The sequence below is a fragment of the Canis lupus genome, chromosome 3 (genome assembly GCF_011100685.1).
Source record: "Canis lupus familiaris isolate Mischka breed German Shepherd chromosome 3, alternate assembly UU_Cfam_GSD_1.0, whole genome shotgun sequence".
Taxonomy (NCBI): Eukaryota; Metazoa; Chordata; class Mammalia; order Carnivora; family Canidae; genus Canis; species Canis lupus.
The window spans coordinates 28,078,474-28,106,419 of NC_049224.1; the positions used below are offsets into that span (position 1 = coordinate 28,078,474).

Here is a 27,946-nt window from a genome sequence, read left to right on the forward strand (position 1 = left end):
TGAGTCCCACATCAGGCTCCCTGCGAGGAGCCTGCTTCTCCCTCTGCCTATCTCTGCCTCTCTCTCTGTGTCTCTCATGAATAAATAAATAAAACATTTTTTTAAAGAGTAAGAAACATTTAGAAAAGAAAAATAATTTTCAATGTTGGTATTTTGGGACAATGTTGGTTTTGCTTTTAATATGACATGCTGCTGGGCAGCCCGGGTGGCTCAGCGGTTTAGCTCAACCCTCAGCCCGGGGTGTGATCCTGGGGGCTCAGGATCGAGTCCCACATCGGGCTCCCTGCATAGACCCTGCTTCTCCCTCTGCCTGTGTCTCTGCCTCTCCCTCCCTCTCTGTGTGTCTCTCATGAATAAATATATTTTTAAAAATCTTTAAAAAAATAAAAAATAAAAAATAAAATGACATGCTGCAATCTTAACTCCAATTCAGTCTATTCCCTGAAGCACAATCTACTTCCCCTTGCTCTTTACTGTTCTTGGCATTGGGCATCTATCTCTCATCATTGGAACTTAGGAATGGATCTTGATTTTGTCCTAATTGAAAGAACACACTAGAAATTGATAATACATTTTAACTTTAAAATGCTGCTCGAGTCAAATGCCTGATAAAGCAATAAAATATGCCAAAAAAGGGGAAGATTCTAGCTTCAGGTCAATGCAAAATTCCCTGGAAAATGAACTACTTGCCATGTTGGGGACAGGGAGAGAGTAGAAAACCAGTTCTGGACAAGGTTGGAAATGGGCTGAGCTGGATATATGACTGGTTCCAGAAGGTGGATGGCAAGTCTGATCTGTAATGACCCAGGAGACATGGCAAGTTTGAGACCCATCTTGAAGAGACAGTGGTTAAGATAGGCAAAGGCCCTGTAATCAGACACACCTGAGCTCAGATTCTCATTCTACCACTTACAAATTGGGTGACTTTAGGTAAGTTTCTGAGCATTAATTTGCTTATCTGCAAATGAGGATAAAGCTTACTCACAGGACTATGTGCAAATTAAAATCAGATTCATGTAAAGTACCTGATACCGGGCCTGCTGAAAGGTAAGAATTTAATAATTACAGCTATTATTCCTATCGTCACTGTATGGGCTTTTGCACTGGTGAGGACATCAAGGCAATAATCTCTGGGCAATGTGTCATTGTATAAATATTATATTTGATTTAGGATTCAAAGATCCAGATTAAAGCAGGACTCCATTCAGCTGTGCTACATGAGCAGAACCCAACACTTCTTAGAAAACGAGGCCTGCAGGGCGAGAGAGGCTGTTGGGACCCTGTTTTCTGGAATGCATTTGTGGAAATGAGTGGGAAGCCCACACATAAGCAGTTGGAGGTGGGTGGTTGGATGTAAGGGTTAGAAGAGCTATAGACTCCAATATGAAGCTCTCAACAACCGGGGTGGAGCAGAGGTAACCCTATATGTTGAAGGCCCCAGAATCTGCTACTGGGCAGGACTGGGGCCGACAGAAGCCCTATAGGCAATTTCTGTCTTTAAATATTACTGAAGTTCTTAAACCCCGGAATGGCAACACTCTGGTTTTAAGCCTTTCCCAGAATGTGAGGTACGTTTATGTTATTCTCCACTTTTCAGCTGAAGAGATGGGCCTGAGGGACGGTGATCCATAGTTAAAAGCAAAGCAATTGCCTCCTTTGGCTCTAGGCTTTCATTTAGAAACCACGCTGATTAAGACACTGTGTCATCCACAACTCTGTGCGTCATGGTGGATCCTTGTAGCCTCATGTCTTGTTCCAGCTGCTGCCCCGGTGACCAGTTCAGAGCAGGCTTTGGTCAGCCTCTCACAAGGCAACCACTGTGCCTTGCCCTGACCCCACATGTTCTCCAACACTGAGAGACTCACATGTACATACCCTACGTGTGCTGCAGTTGATGCCCGTGGGGCCACGCTTACTCACTGGGAGCCACTGCATAAATGTTTTCCCCATATACCCCCCAGAGTGACAGTTAGCAGATGAATTTCATCAGGATTCTCAAAGGGGACCAAAGGGACTGAGCATGAGTCACCTGTGGCAGTGGCTAGCTTGATAACACATCCATGTGTGGCTTTCTCTCATTCCATGTTCAACCACTCTGGCCTCTCATTCCTGCTCCCTGGGATCACCTCCAAAATAAACTACTTGCATGCAGACTGCTGGTTTTGGCTCAAAGTCAGTGTCAGAAAGCATTTACTCGTAGCTCCGTGTTCATACTGACTCCCACTGTCTTCACCAAATTCTAGCATGCTGAAGCTAGAAAGGCTAAGAGCCTCATATTATACATGAGGAAATTGAGCCCCAAAGAGGTTAAGTGACTTTCTATGGTCACACAGCTGGATTGAGGCAGATGTAGGAGTAGGACTCTGTTCAAGTGTTTTTTTGGTTAATGATCTTTCCTTTAAAACTGTCACTCATTCTGCTTCTTAATGGTTGTGTGCTAGGTCTCAAGCCATTTGGGCTTCCAAAAGGAAGAGAATTAGTGATGACAAAATTTGGCTAAGGAACCACTGATTACACTTGGTTTTGGGATACTTAATGAGCCATGGAAAGTTGAATTTAATGAGGATGAGTTTAATAAAAGAGAAAAGGACACAATTGTATGAAGAAGAGAATATGGGGATATCTGGGTGGCGTCTGACTCTTGATTTCAGCTCAGGTCATGATCTAAGGGTTGTGAGACTGAGCCACACGTTGGGCTTCATGCTCAGTGGGGAGTCTGCTTGAGGTTCTCTCTTCCCCCACCAAACTCACACTCTTCCTCTTTAAAAAAAAAAGAGAGAGAGAATATGACATGGGCAGGGGAATAGGTGGAATCAGTAAAGGGGATTAAGAGCACACTTATCTTGATGAACTCTAAGAAATGTATAGACTCGTTATTATATATAGTACACCTGAAACTAGTATAATACTGTATATTGGTTATACTTCAATTAAAAAACTTAAGACAAATAAAACAACAAAACAGAAGTGGTTACAATGAGGGGCCATGCAATGCAAGTGGGGTAAGGAGGGAAACTTAGGACTTGGTGGAGGGTTGTTAAGATGTGGTAAAAAGGTAGTGTGATTGAAGGATTGTATATCCTGAGGGTGGTTGAAGAATTATTGAAGTGAGGTTCTGGATCACTATTGTCCAATGGAAATATAATGCAAACCACAAATGTGAGTCACATACGTATTTTAAGTAGCTGTGTTCAAAAAAACTAAAATAGGTAAAATTAGTTTTAATAATATATTTTATTCAATGTAATAGAGCTAAAGTATTATTTCAATTAGTAATCAATATAGAAAGTTATCATTGAGATATTGTACAATCTTTAAAAAAAATACAGTAAATCTGGTGTGTATTTTATACTTAAAGCACTTCTCAATTCAGACTAGCCACATTTGAGGTGCTTAATAGCCAAATGTGCCTAGTGGCTACCATTTGTTTTTTTTCCCCTCACTTGATAGAGATATAATTGACATATAACATTGTGTAAGTTTAAGGTGTACAACATGATGATTTGATGCAAGTATGTATTGCCAGATGATTACCACAAGAACGTTAGTTAACACATCTGTTACCTTATATAGTTTCTTTGTGTGTGGTAAGAGCATAGAAGATTTACTCTCTTAGCAATTTTCATGTGTTCAGTACTGTATTGTTAGCTAAAGTCACCAAGCTATATATTAGGTCCCTAGAACTTACTCATCTTGTACCTGGAAGTTTGTACCCTTTGCTCACCCCACCCATTTCCCCCACCCCCAGCCCTTGGCAGCCACCAAGTCTCTTATAAGCGTTCCGTTGTTTGTAGATTTCACATGTAAGATCATACAGTAGTTGCTTTTCTCTGACTTGTTGCACGAGCATAATGCCCTCAAGTTTCAAACATGTCACAGATGGCAGCATTTCCGTCCTTTTTATGGCTGAATAATATTTCATTATATATTCTTTATCAGCACTACATATTTCCGTATCCATTTATCCATCCGTGGACACTTGGGTTGTTTCCATGTATTGGCTTTTGTAAATAACACCACAGTGAACATGTGGATGAAGATAACTCTTCAAGATAGTAATTTCATTTCCTTTGGCTATGTACCCAGAGGTGGGATTATTGGATATTGGATCATATGGTAATTCTATTTTTAATTTTCTGAGGGCCCTCCATATTGTTTTCCATAGTGGCTATATCAACTTCCTTTCTTACCAGAAGTACATTAGGGTTCCCTTTTTTCCACATCCTTGCCAGGATTTACTTCTTGTCTTTTTGGTGATAGCCATTTTGGCAGGTGTGAGGTGATATCTCATTGTGCTTTTAATTTGCATTTTTCTGATGCTGAGTGATGTTGAGGTCCTTTTCATATACCTGTTGGTCAGTTGTGTGCCTTCCTTGGAAAATTGTTCATTCAGGTCCTTTGCCCATTTAAAAAATCAGATTATTTTTTTGCTCTTGGGTATATATCCTTTTATCAGATACATGGTTTGTAAGTATTTTCTTTCATTCTGTAGGTTGCCTTTTAATTTTAGTGATTGTTTCTTTTGCTGTGCAGAAGCTTTTTAGCTTGTTGTAATCCCACTTGGTTTTATTTTTGTCACATATGCTTTGAGTGTCATGGAGTTCTTTCCCCATGTTTATTTCTAGGAGTTTCATAGTTTCAGGTCTTAGATTTAAGACCTTAATCCATGCTGAGTTAATTTTTGTGAGTGCTGTAAGATAGGGATCCAGTTTTATTCTTTTGCATGTGAATATCCAGTATTCTAGTGGTTACCATTTTGAACAGCTCAGTTCAGTAGCAAGTGAGCTGATAAGATGGTTGGTGGTCACTGGAGAGAGTGTGATGCCTGAAATTAAAATTGTGGAGGGTTTACAAAAATATATATATATACATATATATATATATTTAAAGATTTTATTTATTCATGAGAGACAGAGAGAGAGAGAGAGGCACAGACACAGGCAGAGGGAGAAGCAGGCTCCATGCAGGGAGCCTGATGTGGGACTCGATCCCGGTTTCCAGGACCACACCCTGGGCTGAAGGCAGCACTAAACCGCTGAGCCATCCAGGCTGCCCTTTTAAAAAAAAAAAAAAAAAGATTTATTTATTCATGAGAGACACACGCGGGGGGCGGGGGGGCAGTTTACAAATATTTTTAACTGTAAGGCCCAGAGTATAATCTGGGAGTGATATGCTACAGCAGGGTAGAGGATAAGCTCATTGAAGAGGAGGAAGTCAGATCACTGAGAGTCCAGGATTTTGGAGAGATCATCTATATCATCTGTATTGATATTGAAATCATCAGTGGTTTGCAGAGAGTGATAGGAATGGTACTGGAGAGATAGGATGCTGGTAGGTGTCAGAATTGTCAAGGAACATGGCAGCAGTGATCCAGGAGTCTAAAAACAGCTGCAATAAAATAATTGAGTCAGTGGTATAGTCTGAGTGTATGAGCCACAATCTGGGGCAAGATGGATAGTGATTAGAGAGAAGGGTGGGGAAAAAGAAAGTGCAGTGATGAACAGTGAGGCTGAAGAGGAAGCAAGGTCCTTAGGGGAGAGCCAGAGACTCCAGATGGAATTTACTTTTGTTGACGGTGCTCTGCAAGGAGTGGAAACAGAAGGGAAGCGTTCAAGGGCTGGAAAGAGGTAGGATTTACAATCAGATCACCGGATATGCAGAGCTCCTTGGAAATGAGTCTAGGTGCTGAAGGATGATCCTCCCCAGCCTGCTTTTGGAGTGTGAGTCCCTGCTGCTCACTCAACCTCATCATCCACTGATGTACCTGCTCAGATACCCACTTAGGCACTGCCCTTGGCCCCCAGGGGAGAGGATCCTCTGGGACTTAAGGCCATAGTGTATCTTTGGATCCCTCACTCCATCCTGTCTCCTGTTTGATACATTCCTCTGATAATTGCATAGTAATCTTGTTCCACAGGAATGGCTTCATCTAGAGTTCATTATTAAATAATAATTTATTTTTTAACTCATAATGCATGAAGTACGGAATTTTCAAATGTTCAGAAGTTTTTGAGTGAAAAATAAGTCTGTATGCCTGCCACTGTTCTTCAGCCTCTCAGTTTCTTTTCCCAGAGAACACCACTGTTACCAGTTTTAGAATTCACTTGTAGTAGGTAGTGCCTCTGCTCCTATTCCCTCCTTCTGCCTCTTGGGATGTGAAGGAGACTTTCTTCTGAAAATGTATTCAATGTTCTCCAGGACAGGGGCTTGCTAACCAGAAGTCTGGGTGCTAAGAAGTGACTCCAGATCTGCCAATTCTTGAAATTCAGATGTAGTCTTATGGTTGCCTCCTTGGAAAGCTCTTGATTTCTGGGTTCCAATGGCTATATGTAACCCCAAATCTCTGCAGTTCTTTTAGGGAAGAGTAAGATCTTTATTCTTTCATCTATTCAACAAATATTCTTTCAATGATTCTTCTATGCAAGGCTCCATGTAAGCACATAAAAGTGAATCAGACTTGGCCAAACTCCCCTAGGCATTTGGACTATCCACTAATCCTGCCTGAAGTCCAGTCTACGCTAACTGCTGGCAATGGCAGTCTCTCCTTGTTCGACATCGTTTGTATAGAATAAGGGCTGTGTGGTTCCACAGCATGTCCTATCCTGACTACTCTCCAATCTGGGCTGTGATGGGCTCACTGGCACATCAGGGGTTACTAACTGCTATAGTTGTAGCATGAGAGCTGCAGAGTGTCATTGCCCCACCCCACCTCCATCTCCTTATCCCAGATTGGAGAATGGGGTTCCTAGTTTCCTGTATTGAAATTGTGTCCATATAGAAATTGCACACTTAAGAAAAATCCCAACGTTTACTTGACTCTGTTTTGTTTCTCCTCCACTACTGAATTACAGCATTATATTGATGTGGTCGTGCAGAAGATAAAGGGTTAATATGGGTAACCTTCAGAGGAGAAGAGTGAAACAATCAAAAAGAGCTCTAGCACTTTGCTTCTGTGAAAAGCCAATTAGCACTCTTCCGTGGTTATAATTTCTAATTCCTTTTTGAGCTGAGAAAAAAAAATGTTTTTCCTAATTAGATAATTACTTGGTAGTGACCCTTTGATAAAAAATTGCTTTGACTCCGAAAAGTATCTGGGGAAGAATTACTTTGTTTAATAAATCATTATTCTAACATTTGAAAAAAATCAGACATTAAGAAAAGGTCTTGAAAGGTACAGTTCTTATGCTAAACCATGTAAGAAATACCATATTGGGTTGAAAGTTCTTTGTTTATGTGTGTGTGTGTGCGTGCACGTATGCATGCATACATAAAATTGATATTTTTGTCCCCAAAATGTATACGACTAATTAATGTAGGATGTTAACCAGAAGAGAAACTGAATGTGGGGCATATGGGAACTCTGTATTACATTTGCAATTTTTCTGTACATCTAAAACTATTCTAAAATAAAATATTTTTTATATATGAAAGACACAAATAAAATCAGATGTATTCTACTATATACTGAATAAGAACATTCCTGAAAGCTTTCTATAAGTGTAATTCCACTTAAAAAAAAAAGCTTTATTTAAAAAATTGACAATATATTGCCTTCTTAAGGTTTTCAGCTACATCTAATGGAAGTATTAGAAATGGTAGTTTTAGTACATAAAAGTACGATCAGAATTTCCTGTTGTGCAAATAATGTTAAGTATGAAGTTGAGTTTAGAATATTTAGTTGCTACATAGGCGACACTTTTCCTATGAGAAACAATAAATTACTGTTTGCTAATAAATTTACTCTATACACGAATCAAAGTTATAGTTAAAAACTATGAATTACTTATGTTTAGGGTTATCTCATGATACTGCCAACATGAGGAAGTGTGGTGACACTTTGAGTTTGGTCTATGTCTTGGTTTGTCCCATTGTAAATTTCTAAGAAATTAACTGGTTCTGGCCAAATTTGATTGACATGTGTTTAGTTTACCTCGATTCTCCTTGAACCTGTGCTTTAATTTGCCACCTTTAAACACAATTGCACTGGAGCACCTGGGTGGCTCCGTAGTTGAGTGTCTGCCTTTGGCTCAGGTCGTGATCCCAGGGTCCTGAGATCAAGTCCTGCATCTGGCTCCTCTCAGGGAGCCTTCTCCCTCTGCTTATGTCTCTGTCTCTCTCTGTTTCTCGTGAATAAATAAATAAAATCTTTTTTAAAAAACCCACAATTGGATTCGAACACAAAAGAATTTCATGTGAACCTGTATCCTATCATATATAAATTTCAGTGAAATTAAGTAGGTGGGTGGAGTACAGATAATGGAAAAAGAAGTGATGATATAAAAGTTCATTTGTGGTTTACTGCTTGGTATCTTTTAGCCTACATTTTTCTTGACAACAGAGGATTATCAGGAAAATAGTGTAGTCCTTAATTTAAAAGAAGTTTTGGCACAGTGTATCACATGACCCTAATATTGTAATAGAGAAGCCTTCGACCCTTGAATTCCCTTTGCCTAGCACTCTCTTCTCTTGACCTTTTCATGGCTGCTGATACCTTGTCATTTTAAGTATCAGCTCACAAGTCAACCCTGCATCCCATGTTGTCCCTCCCTGCCCCCTCTTCGTCTGCCCCATCACAGTGTTTGGTTTTCTGCATAGCACTTATCCCAGTGGGAATGATCGTTCTGGTTGTTTTTGCCATATTTGTTTGTCATCTGTCTCCCTCAACAGAATTAAGCTTCAAGAGTACAAGGACCTTATCTGTCTTTTTTTTTTAATCAGGATACCCCCTGTGCTTGGAACACTGGCACATAGTAGGTTGATATTTTAATGTTTGACGTTGCAAAACATATGATAGGTATATATACATTTATAGTTCCTGCTAGAAGATAGGCCAGAAAGATTCCCCTCCTCCCATGAATGAATAACTACCCCAGTTACTAAATTCTTTCCTAATTCCTTACTGTTTCTGATTTTCTTAGACACTGACATTGTTCTTAGGGCATGATAAATGATATGTTGTAATAGGAAAATGTAAATCTCAAGGAGAAAACTTGGCATTAAGGTAACATTTTATCTGCACAACAAATTGATGTTTTAGCTCCTTTCTTCTGATTTTCGTCGGTAAGAGGATGACTTTGAGGATAGGAAGGAAACATAGGTGTTCTTGGGGTAGGAGTCCATGGGTCATTATATTAGTGACCTCTTGTTCTACCTGCATATTTCTAGAAGACAGGCAACTTTAGTATTTTACCACATTTACCCAGAAATTTGGTCAATGGGCAGTCCGGGTGACTCAGCGGTTTAGCGCTGCCTTTAGCTCAGGGCCTGATCCTGGAGACCCGGGATCGAGTCCCATGTCAGGCTCCCTGCATGGAGCCTGCTTCTCCCTCTGCCTGTGTCTCTGCCTCTCTCTCTCTCTGTGTGTGTATGTGTGTGTGTCTCTCATGAATAAATAAATAAAATCTTTAAGAAAAAAAAAAAAGAAAGAAAAATTTGGTCAAGTCTGCTCTTGGGTTTAGATCCATGTGGCCAGACCTAGTGTTCTTTACCCTGGAGTCGAATAGGCCAGGAGGACCTGTCTCTTTCTCCCAATACTCAGGGACTTACCTTGATGTACCTTGGCCTGTCTCTGCCTTAGAACCTGCATGGGAAGCCTTCACAGACCAGCTTAGAGCTGTAAAAGAAATGTAGGATAGAGTGTGTGATGATTGTTAACTGTTTACATGTGAGATGTTCATACATGTCTGGGATATATTTAATTTTATGAAAGTCACGCCCCACTTGCTGCATGCTCACCTCATCACAAACTTCAGTGATTTTACAATGAATCATTTATCTTAGAGGATATTTGTAGTAAATGCTAACCTCAAAGTGTAAATGAAGTCACAGACCAAGATTCCTTACAGGCTGTAGTAGGCAAGTAAACACAATTTAGATCCAATAGATGTCAGGTGTCATTTTACCTTCTGTTTCACATTCTCTCCCTCCTTTTACTTTCCCCCCAAATTAATGTAGTCTTTATGTTCAATAGAAAGCTATTTGATCTTCCCCATTACTGCCTCTAAGACATCTTTTCTCCTAGTGTAGAGAGTCAGCTCTCCTTAGATTGACTCGAGTGTTTTTTGCTAGCCATGATCCTTAATGTAGGATAGAAGCTCCTGAAATCACTGGTTTCCTTTCAGTTACAGTATCAAGCTCAGAAAAGTCCTTTATGCTCAAAAAAAAGAAGCCAGGGGCCCAGATAGGTTGCCCAGATAAATCTTTCCAATTGAGGTGGCAGCAGTAGTTAGTTGGTCAGATAATTATCAGATAACTCAATAAGGTATCCAGGAAATGAATGGGAAACAGAAACCAAACTGCACATCGATAGTGAAGACCAGATTTATTTTACAGAAGGGAGTGTTTATGCCTCTTTTAGTCAAAATTATACAAGTAAGGGGGATGCCTGGGTGGCTCAGTGGTTGACTGTCTGCCTTCAGTCCAGGGCCTGGTCCTGGATACCCAGGATCCAAGCCCATGTCAGGCTCCCCGCATGGAGCCTGCTTCTCCTTCTGCCTGTGTCTCTGCCTCTCTCTCTATGGGTCTCTCATGAATAAATACGTAAAATCTTAAAAAAAAAAAAATTAGTAAGTAATGAAAAGCAGTCCAGGAGCTGAAGAAAGTAGTCTATTGGTTGTCAAATTACCTGGAAAATTAATAGGAATGTTTAATATCCCTAAGAAGACATTCATGAAGTAAAATGAATATAAAGTATCTTGGCATCATCATATGGCTCAAAGTATTTGTGAGCCACTCCATTGTGATAGATACGTGGACCACTTGTTCCCACAAGGTATGGCACTGAAGATTGGTAGAGACATGGAGGGCTTCTTTCATTTTACATTTTTAAAACAATTCAGCTCTAAAAATACTATTTTTCTCTCTAAAAATGGTACCCCTTAGTTCATTTCTTTCTTTTTTTATGAATTAACATTAAAATAATATTTTCTAACCATTGGATTACCAGAGTAGATTTTATTATAAAATAAGTCATACTGGGATCCCTGGGTGGCGCAGCGGTTTGGCGCCTGCCTTTGGCCCAGGGCGTGATCCTGGAGACCCGGGATCGAATCCCACGTCGGGCTCCCTGCATGGAGCCTGCTTCTCCCTCTGCCTGTGTCTCTGCCTCTCTCTCTCTCTCTCTCTCTCTCTCTGCCTCTCATGAATAAATAAAATCTTAAAAAAAAATAAAATAAAATAAATAAGTCATACTTATTTTAGATTGAATATCCATTTTTGAAAGAAATCCTTAGTATCTTCATTAAATTTTTAAAAATGACTTTAATCATGCTCTGATTAAAAAATATTAATACATGATCATGGCAGAAAGCTAGAAAACTCTTGAAAGATATAAAGGGAACAATGTAAATTGTTCATTATCTTACCACTCAAGGTAAATACTTAATTTTCTATGGTAAAAATTTCTCTGACATTAAAAATTCTCCAAAAGTGTATTTTTTAATAATAGCAATCATTTTAAGAAATCATGATCTGGGTGACTACAGCTAGACAAGAGAGGTTTTTTTTCCTTTGGCTAGAAATTTGGTTACCTTTGATATTTTGGCATAAACACACGTGGTGGCAGAGAATAATCGTGATGTATCTAAAATGGCAAGTCTGTAAATACAAATGTGCAACACTGAGTCTGTGTTGAAATGGATCCAGAGGCTCTAACTTCACTTCTTATAAAATAAACTGAGAAGAACCATGACATTTGTGTCTGATCATACTATGAGAAACTTGAGAATCAAATAAGATAAATAGATTCCATCATACAGCAGGATAAGAAAAGTACTAAATCCATCCCAAACAGTTGCTTTTGCTGTGACTCAGCCTACTTTATGATACGGAAAGTGAATTAAATCTACGTTTTTAAAAGCCCAGCTCCCATCATGTTATTGGCTGGCAGGAAAAGGTCTGGGGAAGGAGGCAGTGCCCTGGCCACCCAGGAAACCTTCCTGGAGGATCCCACTGACTCACTCAGGCCTGTCTCCCATCCTCAGCATGTTTTCAATAAGCATGAAAAAAACTTCTAAGTGATCAAAATGATAACTGATTTTTCTTTCTAATGCCTTAAATATTCTTTCAGCAAAGCTTCTTTAAAAATAATTTCTGACCGTATTTTTGGTTTTCATCAAGAAATGGGAATGGATAGTGGTATTGTGAATTGATCCCAAGAGAAAAGTTTCCATAAAATATAAGTGCCTTGGTCAGGTAGTTGGAGATGCGCCTGTCTGACCACTGTTCCCTATCATGAGTTCAAAATATACCTTCTCTTTGGCCGGATGATGTTGACTGCAATCATTTGGATCAGTGCAGAGCTTCCTGACCCACCTGCTGTGTTGGTAAACCTGAAACCGTCATGGCAAATATGTTTATTTGCTTCTCCCTGAAATGTGCTGTCCCTGTTTTGCTTCCTGCAGATAAAAACTGACAGGTCCTTTTCCTGCTAGCCAAAAACAGTGATGGGAACCAGGTGGAAGATACAGCTTTTAGAATGTAGTTTTAACTCATTTTGAGTCCCATAAAGTAGCTTGAGTCACAGACAAGCTGTGGGCCTCACCAAGCACTCCGTGGCTTCACATTCCCTCTGGCAAACCTCTCTCAGTGCACTATGGTGATTTTGCTTTTGGAGTGTCAGAAATAACTTACCTGCAAAAAATTTGCCTGTGAGCTCTGAGGGCTGCCAGAGAGCATCACTATCGTCCATTTTCTCTCTTTTTCCTAGTCTTCAAATCCATATAGCCTAGTGTATTATAAGAATGGTATGAACCAGACTCCCCACAACCATTTGGGTTATAGATGGTGAAGGCCTGGTTACATAACCATTCATTAGAAGAGCAGGTCCAGAATTGGTGAAAGCCTGCATTGACTCCTCGGTTTTTAAAACAGGGACTTGGTAAATAAAATAAAAAAAAAAAAAAAAAAAAAAAGGGCAGCCCAGGTGGCCCAGTGGTTTAGTGCCACCTTCAGCCCAGGGCCTGATCCTGGAGATCCGAGATCGAGTCCCGCATTGGGCTCCCTGCATGGAGCCTGCTTCTCCCTCTGCCTGTGTCTCTGCCTCTCTCTCTCTCTGTGTGTCTCTCATGCATAAATAAATAAAGTCTTAAAAAAAAACAACAACACAAAAAACGAATACTTGGAATGAAACCCCTGGAATCTCCCAAGATGGTAATTGACCTTACTATTGTGTACTGAGGCCTCCATTTTAGATTCTCCCCAATTACTTCCTTTTTCTCTCCTTTTAATTATTATTACTCTTGTAGTCAAATACTGGGATAGAGAGCTGGACGGGCTTCGGGAGAAGAAGTGTGATTGTGGCTTTGCTTCTAACTAGCTGTACAGCTTCTCGTGCGCTCTTTCATCTTTCTTGACCTCATCATCTTCGTGTTGATGTCTCAAATATGTGTGAGATTCTGTACTCCAATCATGGAAATTCAAATACTATTTTCTTTTAGGCAGGTTCACAATCTTCTCTGTATTTTTAAGCTGCCTAGAAAGCCTGCCCCAAAGATTCAGATTCCCAAAGCGATTCTGCAGCATAGTCAGGATGAAGGATGAAAACCCCTGATATAGTTTAGACCCAGAGACTCATTATTATAAAACTTTCTCCTTTGCCACATTTTTTTTCATCCTTAAGAAAATTTTGCCATTCAGAAAATAACTACCTTTGTAATCAAATCCTCACAAAAGTTAAGGGTCAGCCATTTTCTCTTTGTGTGACTTTTAATGGATATTTTGCATTGAATCAGTACCCATTTGTGTTCTTGCTTATTTCCACTCTCACTACTCAACCACACTTGACCAGTGATTCTAAAGAACTGAGGATATAAAGTATACTGAGTAAAGCTGGTTGATATTAATGTACCAGCCATTACATCTCTCTCTGGAGAATGGTTCTCAGAGCATAGACCCAGAAGCATTCTCATCACCTGGAAACTTGTTAGAAATAAAAATTTTCAGGCCCCTCCTTGGACCAGAAATTTTAGAAGTGGGACCCAGCAATCTGTGTATTAACAAGATTCTGATATGTGCTATTGTATGAGAACTGTCTTAGAGAGATTTTGTATTTTCAGACATTTGGATTTTTAAGTGTGCTTAGATATTTTTGAAGCAATCATTGTCCAAACTTAGAAAATAGAAAGGATATTACATAAGTAGAAATAAAAAAGATATTACATTTCCAAAGAGTATTGTGCCGCCCTGCCTTCCTACTTTTTTATCCTTTAGAAGTTTTCTTTTCTACTCTTAGAAAATCTATCCATATCTCTGCCTTTGTGCAGTTTGAAATTTTTTATATTTTTTATTTATTCTTTTTAAAAACTTTTTTTAGAGTGATTGGGTGACGGACACTGGGGGTTATGCTGTATGTTGGTAAATTCAACACCAATAAAAAAAAAAGGAAATGTAAAAAAAAATAAAAACTTTAATTTTAATTTTTTTGTGGTCTGAAATTTTATTTTTTTAAGCATGAGAGACACACAGAGAGAGACAGAGACATAGGCAGAGGGAGAAGCAGACTCCCTGTGGGGAGTCTGATGTGGGACTCGATCCCAGGACTCCGGGATCATGCCCTGGGCTGAAGGTGGATGCTCAACTGCTGAGCAACCCAGGCGTCCCAACAGTCTGAAATTTTAGTCTTAAAATCGGTTCTATTAGCATGGGAACTTTGATAATCAGTGGTGTTTAAATAATTGTGGAATATGTTGGAATAGTAGATGGAACAGTGACTAATAAAATATTTAATTTCTACTTTTTCATTTGTATATTTTTCAACTGAAACTTCCAGATGGAATTCTTCTTCCTTTAAAGATTTTATTTATTTATTTGAGAGAGAGGGAGTGTGTGTGTGTGTGTGTGTGTGTGTGCGCACTAGTATGAGCCGGGGGAGGGGCAGAGGGAGAGAGAATCTCAAGAAGACTCTGCATTGAGCACAGAGCCTGGCATGGGGTTCAAACTCACAGACCTTGAGATCATGACCTGAGCCGAAACCAAGAGTTGGACACTTAGTAGACTTGAGCAACCCAGGCGTCCTGGAATATAGAACATAGACAAAGATGATTTAAGGTTATCTTTAAATCAATGGAATTGTTCTATAACAGAGAAAGGCTGCTCTTATCAGTGGGACATTTTAACAAAATAGAGCACTTTCAGGGAGGAAGGTGTGAGCGTGGACCAACATCTTGAACTGAATGATGAGGAAGGAGGATAAGGGCATCTGCTGCAGCAGAAGCAGACCGAGAGCCCAGGTTTCTGTGCTTCCAATTCAGTATTCTCTGCACAGAATGGCACTGCCTCTTGGACTGTACCGTTTACCTAATTGGTTGGCTTTTTGTCAAGAACTTGATCCAAGTGTGGTTTTTTGTTTTAATATATAAAGCATTTGCGAGTTCTTCCAAGGGCAGCACATAGCTTTACTTAACTCCCTCAAGCCCTCTCACCTCTGTCGAGTTGGACCAGGAAATTCAAGGTCTAGCCAGGGGCCCCCAAAGAGTTAAAAAGACAACCAGCCTGCAGAGTAGAAGAAACTGATGTCAAAAACAGATGTTCCTATCCAGGCTTTGCTGGATTCCTAAGTCAGGATAAAGCCAGCGTGTATGCATGCACGTCAAAAGAAAAAAAATCTTGGCCAGGACTGTGGAGAAATGGAGGGTCCCCTCATCTGCAGTTCCCCTCCAGGCTTTGTGCATGGGAGCAGCGCCCAAGGGCTCCCAGGCCCTCGGCCAGTAGCCCTGAACGCCCTCCGGTCGCTTGCTTGCCTTGTTGCTGAGCTGCTGAGCTGCCCGCCGGCCTGCCCGTCTTCACTGGCTTCGGGATTGTTCTTGGCGTGGCTGCCAGCTGTCTTCCTGTGCTCCCCACCGCTGCCGAACTTCACAGCACTATTGTTCCTGTTGGGCCTTTTTCTTAAAATCTTTCCCAGCTGTATCCTGATATGGTAAACCACTTAAATTAGCTCCAGATTGCTCTGTTTATTTTGTGTTAGATAAGCGACAAAATACGGTCCCAGCAGCCTGCCAGGAGGAGCTGGCGGGGGGGCCTTCTGCAGGAGGGAGCACTCCCAGACAAAGCTGTGAAAGGCCCAGCTGTGATGCGGTCACCGGGCCTGCCATGCACACGGGCCGCCGCGGGCGGGGATCCGCGCACACCTCATTCCAGAAAATCAAGGCCTTGGCATGAAGTCACAGGAGAAGGAAGCTAAATTTCCATTCTTGGAAATAGATACGGTATCTCTCTTAACCACAGGCCTGGTTGCCCTGCCAGCTGTTGGGGCTCGACGCTCGATGCCCTCCCCCCCCCCCCCCCCCCCCCCCGATTGGGACAGGAGTCCCTTTTTTCCTTTAAATTGTCCTTCTGTGTTGCAGTGAGTGATAGCTGATGGGCTCGAAACCAGCTGGAGTTTGCTGGCCTCTCCCTACACGCTCAGCCCTAGAGAATGTTCTCGTCTCTGCTGTAGTCTGAAGCTAGAACTCCAAAGACCGTTGAGTTACCAGCAAAGGTCTTTTCCACACAGCTGCAGTGAAAGTTCACGGTGGGCCTGGCCCGTGTGCCATCGTGCAGGCCATCGGGCAGCTGCCCCTGCACCGCCTGGGCCTCTGTGGGAGTCTCACAGGGCCTCTGAGGCGAAGCCTTTCTCAGTACTTCACAAAAAATATTTTCGAATAGAAGAGATACTGTCCTAGAATGAAGATCCTGCCTTTGTGATGGTAGGAATAAACCCAAATAAAATATGAAAAGTCAACTTCCGAATGTTTTAACTCAGCTGAAGCACATGGACAATGCCAGCAACCGGCTGAGTTACCACAATTACTGAAGATTTTGTCTGTTGCTAATTCAACACTCGCCGGGAAAGATCCCATGACTCACTGCAGCATGACTGGGCTTCCAGTCCTCACGCTGGAAGTCCTGGAAATCCTTTCTACCAGGGTCAGGAGTAATAAAAAGTCCTTAGAAGCCTCCTCTTAGTTTTCTTTGGGGCAAATAACCTCCATGTGTAATAAAACGGTACAAAACCAACTTCAGAAGAATTATTACCCTGTCCAGCCCCCTTTTCCTTGTAGAATGTGCCTTTTCTTCTTCACCACATTGGAGCATGGGATTGAATGGCCTCCAGTGTCACCTGCTTCAGCTCCCCGGTTTTCGTCTCTCTCTTTTCCTCTGTGTCCTTTCTTTGTCCTAATTGTGGACAGTCTTGTATTTTTCACACGGACCAGGCTTTCCGCAGGATGATCTGTCCCCTGAGAGTAGGGACTGCGTTTGAACTTCTGTTGTCCTTTCCCACGGTGCTGACAACACTTGTGGGTATTTTGCAGGTGCCTAACGAAGACCTTTGAAACCATTGTTTTCTTTATGCTTACCTGATATGAGGTGGCACTCATTCTGCTGCTGTGTTATTCCAGGCAAGCAAAACAACAACCACAACAACAACAGAAACAAGCCTCTTTGGCCAGTTCTCATTAAAATCCTAAGCATACCCTTCCGGTGAGGGGCAGGATGGAGTAAGCCCACTAAAGCCTCTCTTCCCCATGAATTGCACCTGGAAACTCTGGAAAATAGAGAAAGCAACTGTCCGGGGCAACTGAAAAGAAAAAAAAGAAGCAGGGGAGTGGTGAATGGGAGTGAAGTCAAAGCTGAATCAACCCCTTGTATGAGGGGTGGGTTTTGTGGGTTTGTTTTCTCTCCTCTGTCTCTCAGCTTTGACCCAAGGCCTGATGCCATTCTAGAACAATGCAGCAGCCACCGGCAGCAAAATCTTCAGGTGAAACCCTCTATTTCTAAACAGCGATTTGGGAAAGGAGTCCTTTGCTGAAGAACATAGGGGAATTATTACTTTGTTTCTTTGTTTCCTCCCCTGCCCCTGCCCCATGGCCAACCCCGTTGGGGATCTGCTTTTGTGTTTGCGGTGGGGGTTTGGGCACCTGAAATCCCCCAAAGAAAATTCTCTCTGACCAGAGTACTGGTGAAAAGGCACCTCTTTTCTCCAAAATGTGTGGGACATCTCATGATTTCTCTCTCTCTTTTATTTTGCTGCTTTGCTCCCAAAGGCAGCCTCAGTTGTGTGGAAGTACACGACAGAGTAAGATGCTAAAACCTGAGAGAAACCTGTCTTTCTGACCAGAGAAACAAGGAAAAGGGGGCCCCAGGAGGCTAGAAAGTGTGTGTGTGTGTGAATCTCAGAGAGGATAGAGGTGGAGAATAGGATCCCCCAGCCCTGTATGAACTGACTCAAGTCCCAGGCTAAGTCCCAGGCTCACCTCCAAGCCATGCGTGTGCCATGCAATCCCAGAGAAGCAAAGCAAAGGCTTCAAGAACTCAACCGCAATACAAACCACTAACCAGGTCCCAACTAAGTCCTGAGTGGGGCGCATACTGGGTGGGTAAACCCAAACATTATAGCAAAGACTTTAAAAACTAAACTGACAATATAACCCTGTTCAGAGAAAGTGAGATGAAGCTTGCAATCTGACTCTAACTGGGTTGGTTGTCTGCTGAACCAAACAGAGATTAACATCCTTGGGGGTATTTTAATAAGGCCTAGAGTGTCACAACTCTGGGGCATTCTGGAAAAGGCAAAGCTTTAAAGATGGAGAAGGCATCAGTGGTTGCCAGGGTTTAAGGGTGGGGTAGAGGTGTGATTACAAAGGAGCAGTACAAAGGAGTGGTTCTGGTTTGATGGATTGTCCTGTAAGTGTGGTGCTAGTTCCATGACTGTCAAAATTCACAGAACTCCATACCAAACCAAGTGACTTCTACTGTATGTAAATCCTAAAATAAAGCATACCATTCGTATCTGATAGGGTTAACACATCTTCGTGACTGCATGAAATATGGAAAAGATCCGTGTAATGTCTTATGTATTTTGAAGTCATTTTCCACTTGATTCCGTGTTAAACTTGTAGGAAAAAAAAAAAAAGGAATAAACAATGACGCAGTCTCTTTGGTGTCTATGAAGAGCTTTTCAAAAAAGAATTTTGTGTCTCACGTGCCAGGCAGATGTTTTGTAGGGTCAGCTCACCACAAAAGGCCCCGATGAAAAATTGAGGTATAAAGGAAGGGTCTGTAAGAGATACCTTGATTCCAGAAAAGATCAACTGTTTTTAAAGAAGCCAAGTCAATTTGATAGACTGGTGAAAGCAGGAACAAAGAATTTGACGTACCTTGGAGGCTCTGGGTTTTGATCATTGGGGTGGTACTTCGAGTGCCCTGTCTCGAACAATCACATCTCTTGTACTGAGCTCTGTCCTTGCTTGTGCTCTGAAATACACATGCGGTAGGCAGGCCGGGGCTGTTCCCAGGGACAGATTGTATACATTCCTGGGACACTAGGGAGTTTTCCTGAACATAGGAATTTTTCTTCAACCCACCTCTCATCCAGAGGGCGTACAGTGCCGGATAGATGTTTAATCGTAGTGAGATCCCAGCAGCTGGGCAGAGCTGCACTTTCTACCTCTGCTTATCCTGCCTTTGAATCTTTACCATCACTTTGCATCCTCTTACACCAGCATAGGCCTTACCAATTTATACACAAACGTATTAAAAACAGCTGATGGTTTTGAGAAAACTTGCCTACTCTCCAAGTTACAAAGGTATTCTCTGATGTTTTCTACAACATTTTATGGTCTTAGCGTTTACACATAGATCTTTGATCAATCTTTTTTCCCCCATATAGTTTTGTTTTGTTAAGGTATAATTCACTTTATCATAAAATTCACCCTTCTGAAGTGTACAGTTCAGTGGTTCACATAGCTGTACAATCATCACCCTTATTAATTTTTTGTCACCCTCCTCCCCCCAAAAACTCCTGTGTCCATTAGCATCGCCCCCCCCCCCTCCAGGATATATCCTCCCAGGATATATTGCTAAAAATATATCACATTTCCTTACTGGCAACCACTAATCTACTTTCTTTTCTTTTCTTTTTTTTTTTAAGATTTTATTTATTTATTCATGAGAGACCCAGAGAAAGAGAGAGAGGCAGAGACACAGGCAGAGGGAGAAGCAGGCTCCATGCAGGGAGCCCGATGTGAGACTTGATCCCTGGGCTGAAGGCAGGGACTAAACTGCTGAGCTACCTGGGCGTCCCTCATCTACTTTCTGTATCAATAGATTTGTTTCTTCTGGATGTTTCATGTAAATGGAACCATATAATATATGACCTTTTGCACCTGGCATCTTTCATTAGCATACTTCTTTCAAGGTTCTTTCATATTGTAGCATACATTAGTATTTCATTCCTTTTTATTACTGAATAATATTCCTTTTTGGCTGTATATTGCTAAAAATATATCACATTTCCTTACTCATTCATCAATTAGTGGACATTGGGTGTTTCCACTCTTTGGATCTCTGATGAATAATACTGCTGTGAACATTCATACACAAGTTTTTTGTGGGAATATATGTTTTGAGCAACTGCCGAACTATTTCCAAATCAGTAAAACCATGTTACGTTCCCACCAGCAGTGTTTGAGGGTTCCAATTTCTCTGCATCCTCTCCAACACTTGTCATTGTCTGTCTTTTTTTATTATAACTACCTTGCTGAATGTGAAGTGGTATCTCCTTGTAGTTTTGATTCGTATCTCTCTGATGACTAATGATATTGAACATTTTTTCATGTTTTCATCTTATTTGGAGAAATATCTGTTGAAATCTTTTGCCCGTATTTTAAATGTTTATTTGTTTACTATTAAGTTGTAATATGATCCATTTTTACATTATATGTGCGTTGTGAAGTAGGATTGGTCAAGGGTTTTTTCTTCCTTGTAGGTAGGTATCCGATTACTCTAATCATTTGTTGTATAGAGATTTTTCTCAGTTGGTTTGTCTTGCTAAGTATCAAATGATCATTTAAGTGTGGTTCTTTTACCAGGCTCCCTTTTTAGTACCATGCTGTCTTGATTACTACAGCTTTCTATAGTAGGTCTTGAAGTTGTATAGTATAATTCTTTTCACTTTGTTCTTGTAATTGAAAATGATTTGCAGTTCTAGGATAAACATCACTTGATCATCATAATACTGGTAGGCAGAGTAATGTTCTCCTTTCTTCCTTCAAAGATACGCACATTTTACGCTCCAAACCTATGAATATGTTATGTTATTGACAAATGGGAGTTAAGGTTATAGACTGAATAAGGTTGCCAGTTATCTGACCTTAAAATGGAGAAGTTATACTATAGGGCCTAAAGTGATCACAAGGGTTTTCTCTCTCTCTCTCTCTTTTTAAAGATTTTATTTATTTATTCATGAAAGACACAGAGAGAGGCAGAGACATAGGCAGAGAGAAGCAGCCTCCATGCAGGGAGACCCACATGAGACTCGATCCTGGGTCTCCAAGATCATGCCCTGGGTCGAAGGCAGGCACCAAACCGCTGAGCCACCCAGGTGTCCCAATCACAAGGGTTTTTAAAAGTGGAAAAGAGGGGCACCTGGATGGTTCAGTTGGTTGAGCATCCGACTCTTGATTTCAGCTCAGGTCATGGTCTCATGGGTCATGAGATTGAGCCCCATGTCAGGTTCCCTTATCAGTGAGGAGTCTGCTTGGGATTCTCTCTCCCTCTCCCTTTAGCGCTCCACCTGCTCATGCACACTGTTAAATAAATAAATAAATAAATAAATAAATAAATAAATAAATAAATCAATCAATCTTTAAAACAGTGGTAGAGAGAGACAAAGAGAAGGTCAAAATAATAAAATGCAAGAAAGACTCAACCAGCTATTGATGGCTTTGAAGATAGAGGAAGAAGAATTCCAGTGGCTTCTAGAAGCTAGAAATTGCAAAGAAACAGGTTCTCCCCTAGGGCCTCCAACAGGGAATGTAGCCATCCCAACACTTGGAGTTTTTCCCAATGAGACTTGCTTCAGACTTTTAACCTACAGAACTATAAGATGATAAATCTGTGGTGTTTAGCTGTTAAATTCATGGTAATTGTCATAGTATCAATAGAAGGCGAGCACAATGATGTATTATCATTTTTGTATATAGCTGGATTTGATTTACTGAAATTTTGTTAAGAATTTTTGTACCTGTGTTCATTAGAGTTTTTTCTTTCTTTCTTTCTTTCTTTCTTTCTTTCTTTCTTTCTTTCTTTCTTTCTTTCTTTCTCTTTCTTTCTTTCTTCTTCTTTCTTTCTTTCTTTCTTTCTTTCTTTCTTTCTTTCTTTCTTTCTTTCTCTTTCTCTTTCTCTTTCTCTCTGTCTCTGTCTCTCTCTCTTTCTCTTTCTTTCTTTGTAATGCCTTTGGTTTTGGAATCTGAGTAGTGCTGGCCTCATAGAGTGAGTTGGGAAGCTTAGGCTTCTCTATGTTCTTGAAGAGTTTGTGTACAACTAGTAACATTTCTCCCTGTTTGATAGAATTTACCAGTCAAGCCATTTTAGCCTAGAATTTTCTTTATAGGAAGTTTTTAACTACAAGTGTTAACTTCCTTAATAGATACAAAGCTAACTAGGTTATCTATTTTTGAGAGAACTTGAGTAGATTTTTGAGAATTAGTTGCTGGAAAAAATGGTTAAGACTTGGCTAATTTCCTTTTTCAAAGGAAGAAGCATCTCTCGTTGCATTTTTGAATATTTATAGCACAATTTAATATATTTTAGATGAAAAGTAATTACTTTATTATGAGATTGCATAAACAGAAAGTACAAATAAACTGTGTATTGGCAGTGGGACATAGTAAGTCTCTGAGTCCTTCTTCACCAGGAAATCTGATTTCCATTTTGCTTTCCATGCACTTAAGCCACTCACATGGAGCATGAACATGCCATCCTCTATGATAGGTAAATTTACATCATAAATCAGTGGACATTCTGATATATATATTATTTATAATAGTTCTGCTCCTGAGGGGTGGAGCCTCTTTCCATGTGCTGGTGGAATTATTTATGAGCTTACACAGCTTTAGGCCAGACCCCAAACTATGGTAAATTTACAAAGTAATGAATATCGTCTGACAAGCCTCTTGATAGAGAGGCCACTACTTATCCTTGGCTGTATGTCCCAACTGATCATTATGTATGGCGCTGGTTCCTACAGGAAACATTTTGGAAATTTGATAGGGTGCTACTAGCACTCAGTAGACAGAGCCCCGGGATGTGATGCTCCTACTAACTCCACACAATGAGAAGCTGTCCTGAGTCTTTTTTTTTTTTTTAAGATTTTATTTATTTATTTATGAGAGACACAGAGACAGAGAGGTAGAGACACAGGCAGGGGTAGAAGCAGGCTCCATGTGGGGAGCCTGATGTGGGACTCGATCCCAGGACTCCAGGATCACGCCCCAGGCCAAAGGCACGTGCTCAACCACTGAGCTACCCAGGCATCCCTGTCCTGAGTCTTATATATCTAAAGATACCCTACTGCATAGTTATGAAAATTAAAAAACATGCGTATAATTTTCTACGTCTAGAACCTAGTCTAGTTTTACATTTAAACATGAGAAGATTTTCATGTGGTTTTATATACATTTAATATCCTAATTCTTTTTTTTAGCATTCATACCTACTCCCTTTGATTATTCTGTATGTCTAGTATAGAATGGCCTCCTTTAAGCCCAAGTGGTGTGAGGGGCTCTGAGCATATAGTCACTGTCGTCTGTTGTGGCCAAATCACACTGGGCACAGGGAAATGGAGAGTCTCGCTGTCCCCTTCTTCTTATTCCCTTACTCTGAGGGTGGTCTCTACAGAGGCCATCTCCAGCACTATGCACCTTTCTAATTTGCAGATTCCAGTCTGCCATGAAGTGAGGGAGCCACACACTAAACCTATCATAAGAAATCGTGTCTGAGACTAAATGGGCCCTACATTAAAAATCTGGTTGCAGTGAATTGATGATGCCTGTTGTGGTTATTTAGGGGCATTTGTTTTGATTTGTTTGATGATTTTGTTTTGTTCTTTTATCCTTGTTCGTGGCTGTTCAGTAGACATTGAGTTTCCCAGATGTTGGACCCCTTTCTCCCTACCCTCCTCCCTCCCTCCCTTCATCTCTTTCTTCTAATTTTAAAATTTGAGTATAATTGACACACAATGTTATACTAGTTCCAGGTGTACAACATAGTGATTAAACATCTCCATATGTTACACGGTACTCACCACTAGTGTGGCTGCCATTGGTCACATACATTGCTCTTAGAGTACCACTGACTCTGTTCCCTGTGCTGTGCCCTTTATGCCTATGACTTCTTCATCCCATGACTGGAAGTCTCTACCTCCTGCTCCCCTTCACCCATTTTGCCTATCCTCTCATCCCTCCCCTCTGACAACCATCAGTTTGCCTTTTGTATTTATGAGTCTGATTCCACTTGTTTATTTTTTTAGTTTGCTCATGTGAGTGAAATCACATGGTATTTGTTTTTCTCGGACCTCTCTCTTTCCATATCCCTTTGTTTCCTGTTAAAATGCCTCCATTTAACCTCTGGTTTCTCATTAGACACATAGGCCTCACAGCTCACACTTACTCTTCTCCAGCTGCCTTCCCTGCCCGATGTCTGCTTAGAATGTCCAGGGTCACCTGGTTTCTCCCCACTCTCATTGTGTACCCCTCTGTCATCAGGGCTTCTCCCACCTGGTGTCGTCAGGAGGGCCTAGAGTCCAAGAGTGCAGAGTTGGTTTTGCTTTGTCTTTGGAGCAGGTGTCATCTGCAAACCCCAAAGAATCATATTCTTCTATCTTTATTAAGTATGTATTCAATATTTGAATTATTTGATAAATAATCTTCACTAACTTTTTTTAGTATCTAGGTATATTGAGTTTTTTTGTTTCTGCCATTAAATGTTTCACTCTTACATCGTTCTTCAAAGAGGATTGTGCTGATGACTTGTCTCTCTTCCGTAAGTAGACACTCAAACCTCAGTGAGACCCTTTACCATTTAGTAAACTTCAGAAAAGAGCTTTGGGTACAGAAAATAAGAATTAAATATTTTTATGGTTTCTACATAAGGAAAAAAAAGAAAAGAGTTTTGGGCAAATAGAATTGCCTGTTCATTCAGTTTGGTTTATTGGTTTTTCTGGGTGATCCTAAAAGCATATCTTACTACCTTGGAGGTAGAAATCCAATAAAATGTTGCTTCTGCATCAAAGGTAAATTCAGAACAGTTAACTTGTATGATATATTTGGAAATATAAAGACAAATTAAAGTAGTTGATGCTTGCCCAAATAGAATATGTTAGCTTTCTCTGCCTTAATTCTCTCTGAAAAATCATTGACCTCAATTCCCATCTTCCATGCCATACAAGGAATTAGTGTACTTCTAATTTGGCAACTGCTGTTCTTTTTTCTGTTGATGGTATTTTTCACTCTTGCCGTTCTGAAACTTGCCAGGCTCTGAAATATTTCTGTAATACTTTTTCATCTCCTACTTGTTGATTGCTGATCGACAAACCAGCTATCTAGTTAAAAAAAAAATCATCTGATCTGAAAAGGGAGCCAAATAATTTGTGAGTAAACTATGATACACCCTTAAAGTGCCAAATAACTTTTGTTTGGCCTGAAATTTATAACTTCATTAGCTAAAGATATCAAGCATTTTTTTTCAAGATCAAACTTGAAGAGAAAACAAGAGGGCTTTAATTTTTAAAAAGTGGTGAATAAACATCTATTTTTGCTGGCTCTAAGTACCCTAGACATGAGGCTTCTAAGCTACTTGTTCGGGAAGCAGGAATATGGAGATCAAACCCATGACTCCTGAGTGAGAGTAATTCATAACATTCCATACTTATCTTACAATTTAAGTTTAAGGATCACTAAAATCTGTGACCACCTATGCTTTAAACTACAGAAAAAGTTCAATTGTTTGCCTATCGATATAAAAAGTTCAATTGTATGGGCAGCCCAGGTGGCTCAGCGGTTTAGCACCGCCTTCAGCCCAGCGTGTGATCCTACGGGAGTGGGGGGTGGGGGGGGGGGGTGGAGCCCCGCATCAGGCTTCTTGCATGGAGCCTGTTTCTCCCTCTGCCTGTGTCTCTGCCTCTCTCTCTCTCAGTGTCTCTCATGAATAAATAAATAAAATCTTTAAAAAAAAATAAAAATAAAAGTTCAATTGTTTGCCTATCGATATATAATAAATTAGGACAGTTTTTCAGTTTCCAGTCCTATTTTAATTTTTATTTATTATTTAGTTTGAATTTTTATTTTTATTATTTTTTTTAATACTTTTTTCTTTATTTATTTATGATAGTCACACAGAGAGAGAGAGAGAGAGGCAGAGACACAGGCAGAGGGAGAAGCAGGCTCCAGGCACCGGGAGCCCGATGTGGGATTCAATCCCGGGTCTCCAGGATCGCACCCTGGGCCAAAGGCAGGCGCCAAACCACTGCACCACCCAGGGATCCCCAGTTTGAATTTTTAAAAATTTTTAAGTGAGCTCTATACCTGGCATAGGGCTCAAACTTGTGACCCCAATATCAAGTGTTGCATGCTGTATGAATTGAGCCAGCCAGGCACCTCTCATTTTCCTGTTTTAACTTTTAGAGACCAATTGTTTGCTTGCTTGCTTGCCTTTCTTCTTTCCTTCCTTTCAACTATTTAGTTAGTTAATTAGTTAGTTAGTTAGTTTTAGAATTGAATTTAAGTTAACATACAGTGCAATATTGACTTCTAGAATTCAGTGATTCATCATTTACATGTAACACCCAGTGCTCATCACAGCGAGTGGCCTCCTGAATGCCCATCACCCATCTAGCCTATCCTGCACTTATGTCCCTCCAGTCTTTCAAAAGATTTTTGAGTCTTCTCATCCTTAAATTCTAAAAGAGAGATAAAATCCCACAGGCATCTCATCATTACAAGTAATGCCATTAGCCTCATTAAAATGAGGAAATCTTTTACTATAACCCTGTACTTCCCTTTTAATCCTCATTTATTCCTGATTTTTCCCTTTCCCTGCATCCGTCCCTTTTATCTTCCACTTTTTTTGGTGGCTGTATCTGTTATTTGGGGTCTGGTTGTCAATCCCATTTCAGCAGGACCCTTCCAATGCTAGCTCAGCAGGCACACTCCCTTTGCTGGTTTTTTTATCCAGATGCAGAGTCCGACTGTGTCTGACTGGGAGTAGGGCAGGAGCATTCATCTGTCCTGAGTGCTACAAACCAGGTGAAACCCCTACAAATGTAACTGAATAAAGCTTTAGTTTCTGACACTTCATTTGAGTCATAGCTTATGATCATTGTGCCTCTTCCTTTGATAATTGAGATACTTTTTTTAAACTCCTAAAAACAAAAAGGTGTCACCTGGCTCTGTCCTGAAAATAATAGCAAAAGCCCTCAAGTTCACTATGTTTTTATGAATCTCAAGAAATCACCTATGGAGAAGAACATATAATTGAGAAGGACTCTGTGCATAAAATCCTTTCTTCTTCATGAATGCATGGTGTTTTAGACTGCAGCTGTGATATCTAAACCTAGTATATGTGTAATAAATACCCGGAGAGGAGACTGTTCTGCTCTGCGTGTTTGATGCTTCTGCGGCTTGTGATTCTTATCGTGAAAATGGCTAATATTTATTGAGTGATACATTTGTGCCAGGCTATATGTTAAGATAGGTCTCATTGTTATCCTCATTTTCCAAATGAGAAAATTAGGCTCCCAGAGCAATTTACCCAAACCCAATTCTTTGAATCCATTTCAATGAAATTAGAAAGGTGGCAGTAAGGATGATAGAGACAAACGATGACAGTCATAAACCAGCCAGACACCTTTTGAGTTATATCTAGTCATCATTCAGCTCAAGTTTGCCTTAAGTTCTGGCAACAGAGTGTTCTTAAGAGTGTAGTTAAGATAATCTTGAATTAAGAAGAAGCCTTGATGCAGAACACCCCACCATCCAATGTGTAATTGAATAAGGAGCTTGAGCCTCCTACTCTCCCCTTTCTTTTCTTTTTTTTTTTTTTTTTATGATAGGCACACAGTGAGAGAGAGAGAGAGAGAGGCAGAGACACAGGCAGAGGGAGAAGCAGGCTCCATGCACCGGGAGCCCGACGT

General features: G+C 40.6%; 1 protein-coding gene and 1 long non-coding RNA gene across 2 annotated transcripts in view; one reads left to right on the forward strand and one right to left on the reverse strand.

The window, feature by feature from the left end:
* ARSB (arylsulfatase B) overlaps window positions 1-27,946 on the forward strand; it is a 166,366-nt gene that overhangs the window by 46,924 nt on the left and 91,496 nt on the right.
* On the reverse strand, window positions 3,751-15,004 carry LOC119871172. Its single transcript, XR_005356830.1, has 3 exons — window positions 14,945-15,004; window positions 9,547-9,613; window positions 3,751-4,825 (listed from the first exon to the last, which is right to left on the reverse strand). It is a non-coding gene; the product is annotated as an uncharacterized LOC119871172 (long non-coding RNA).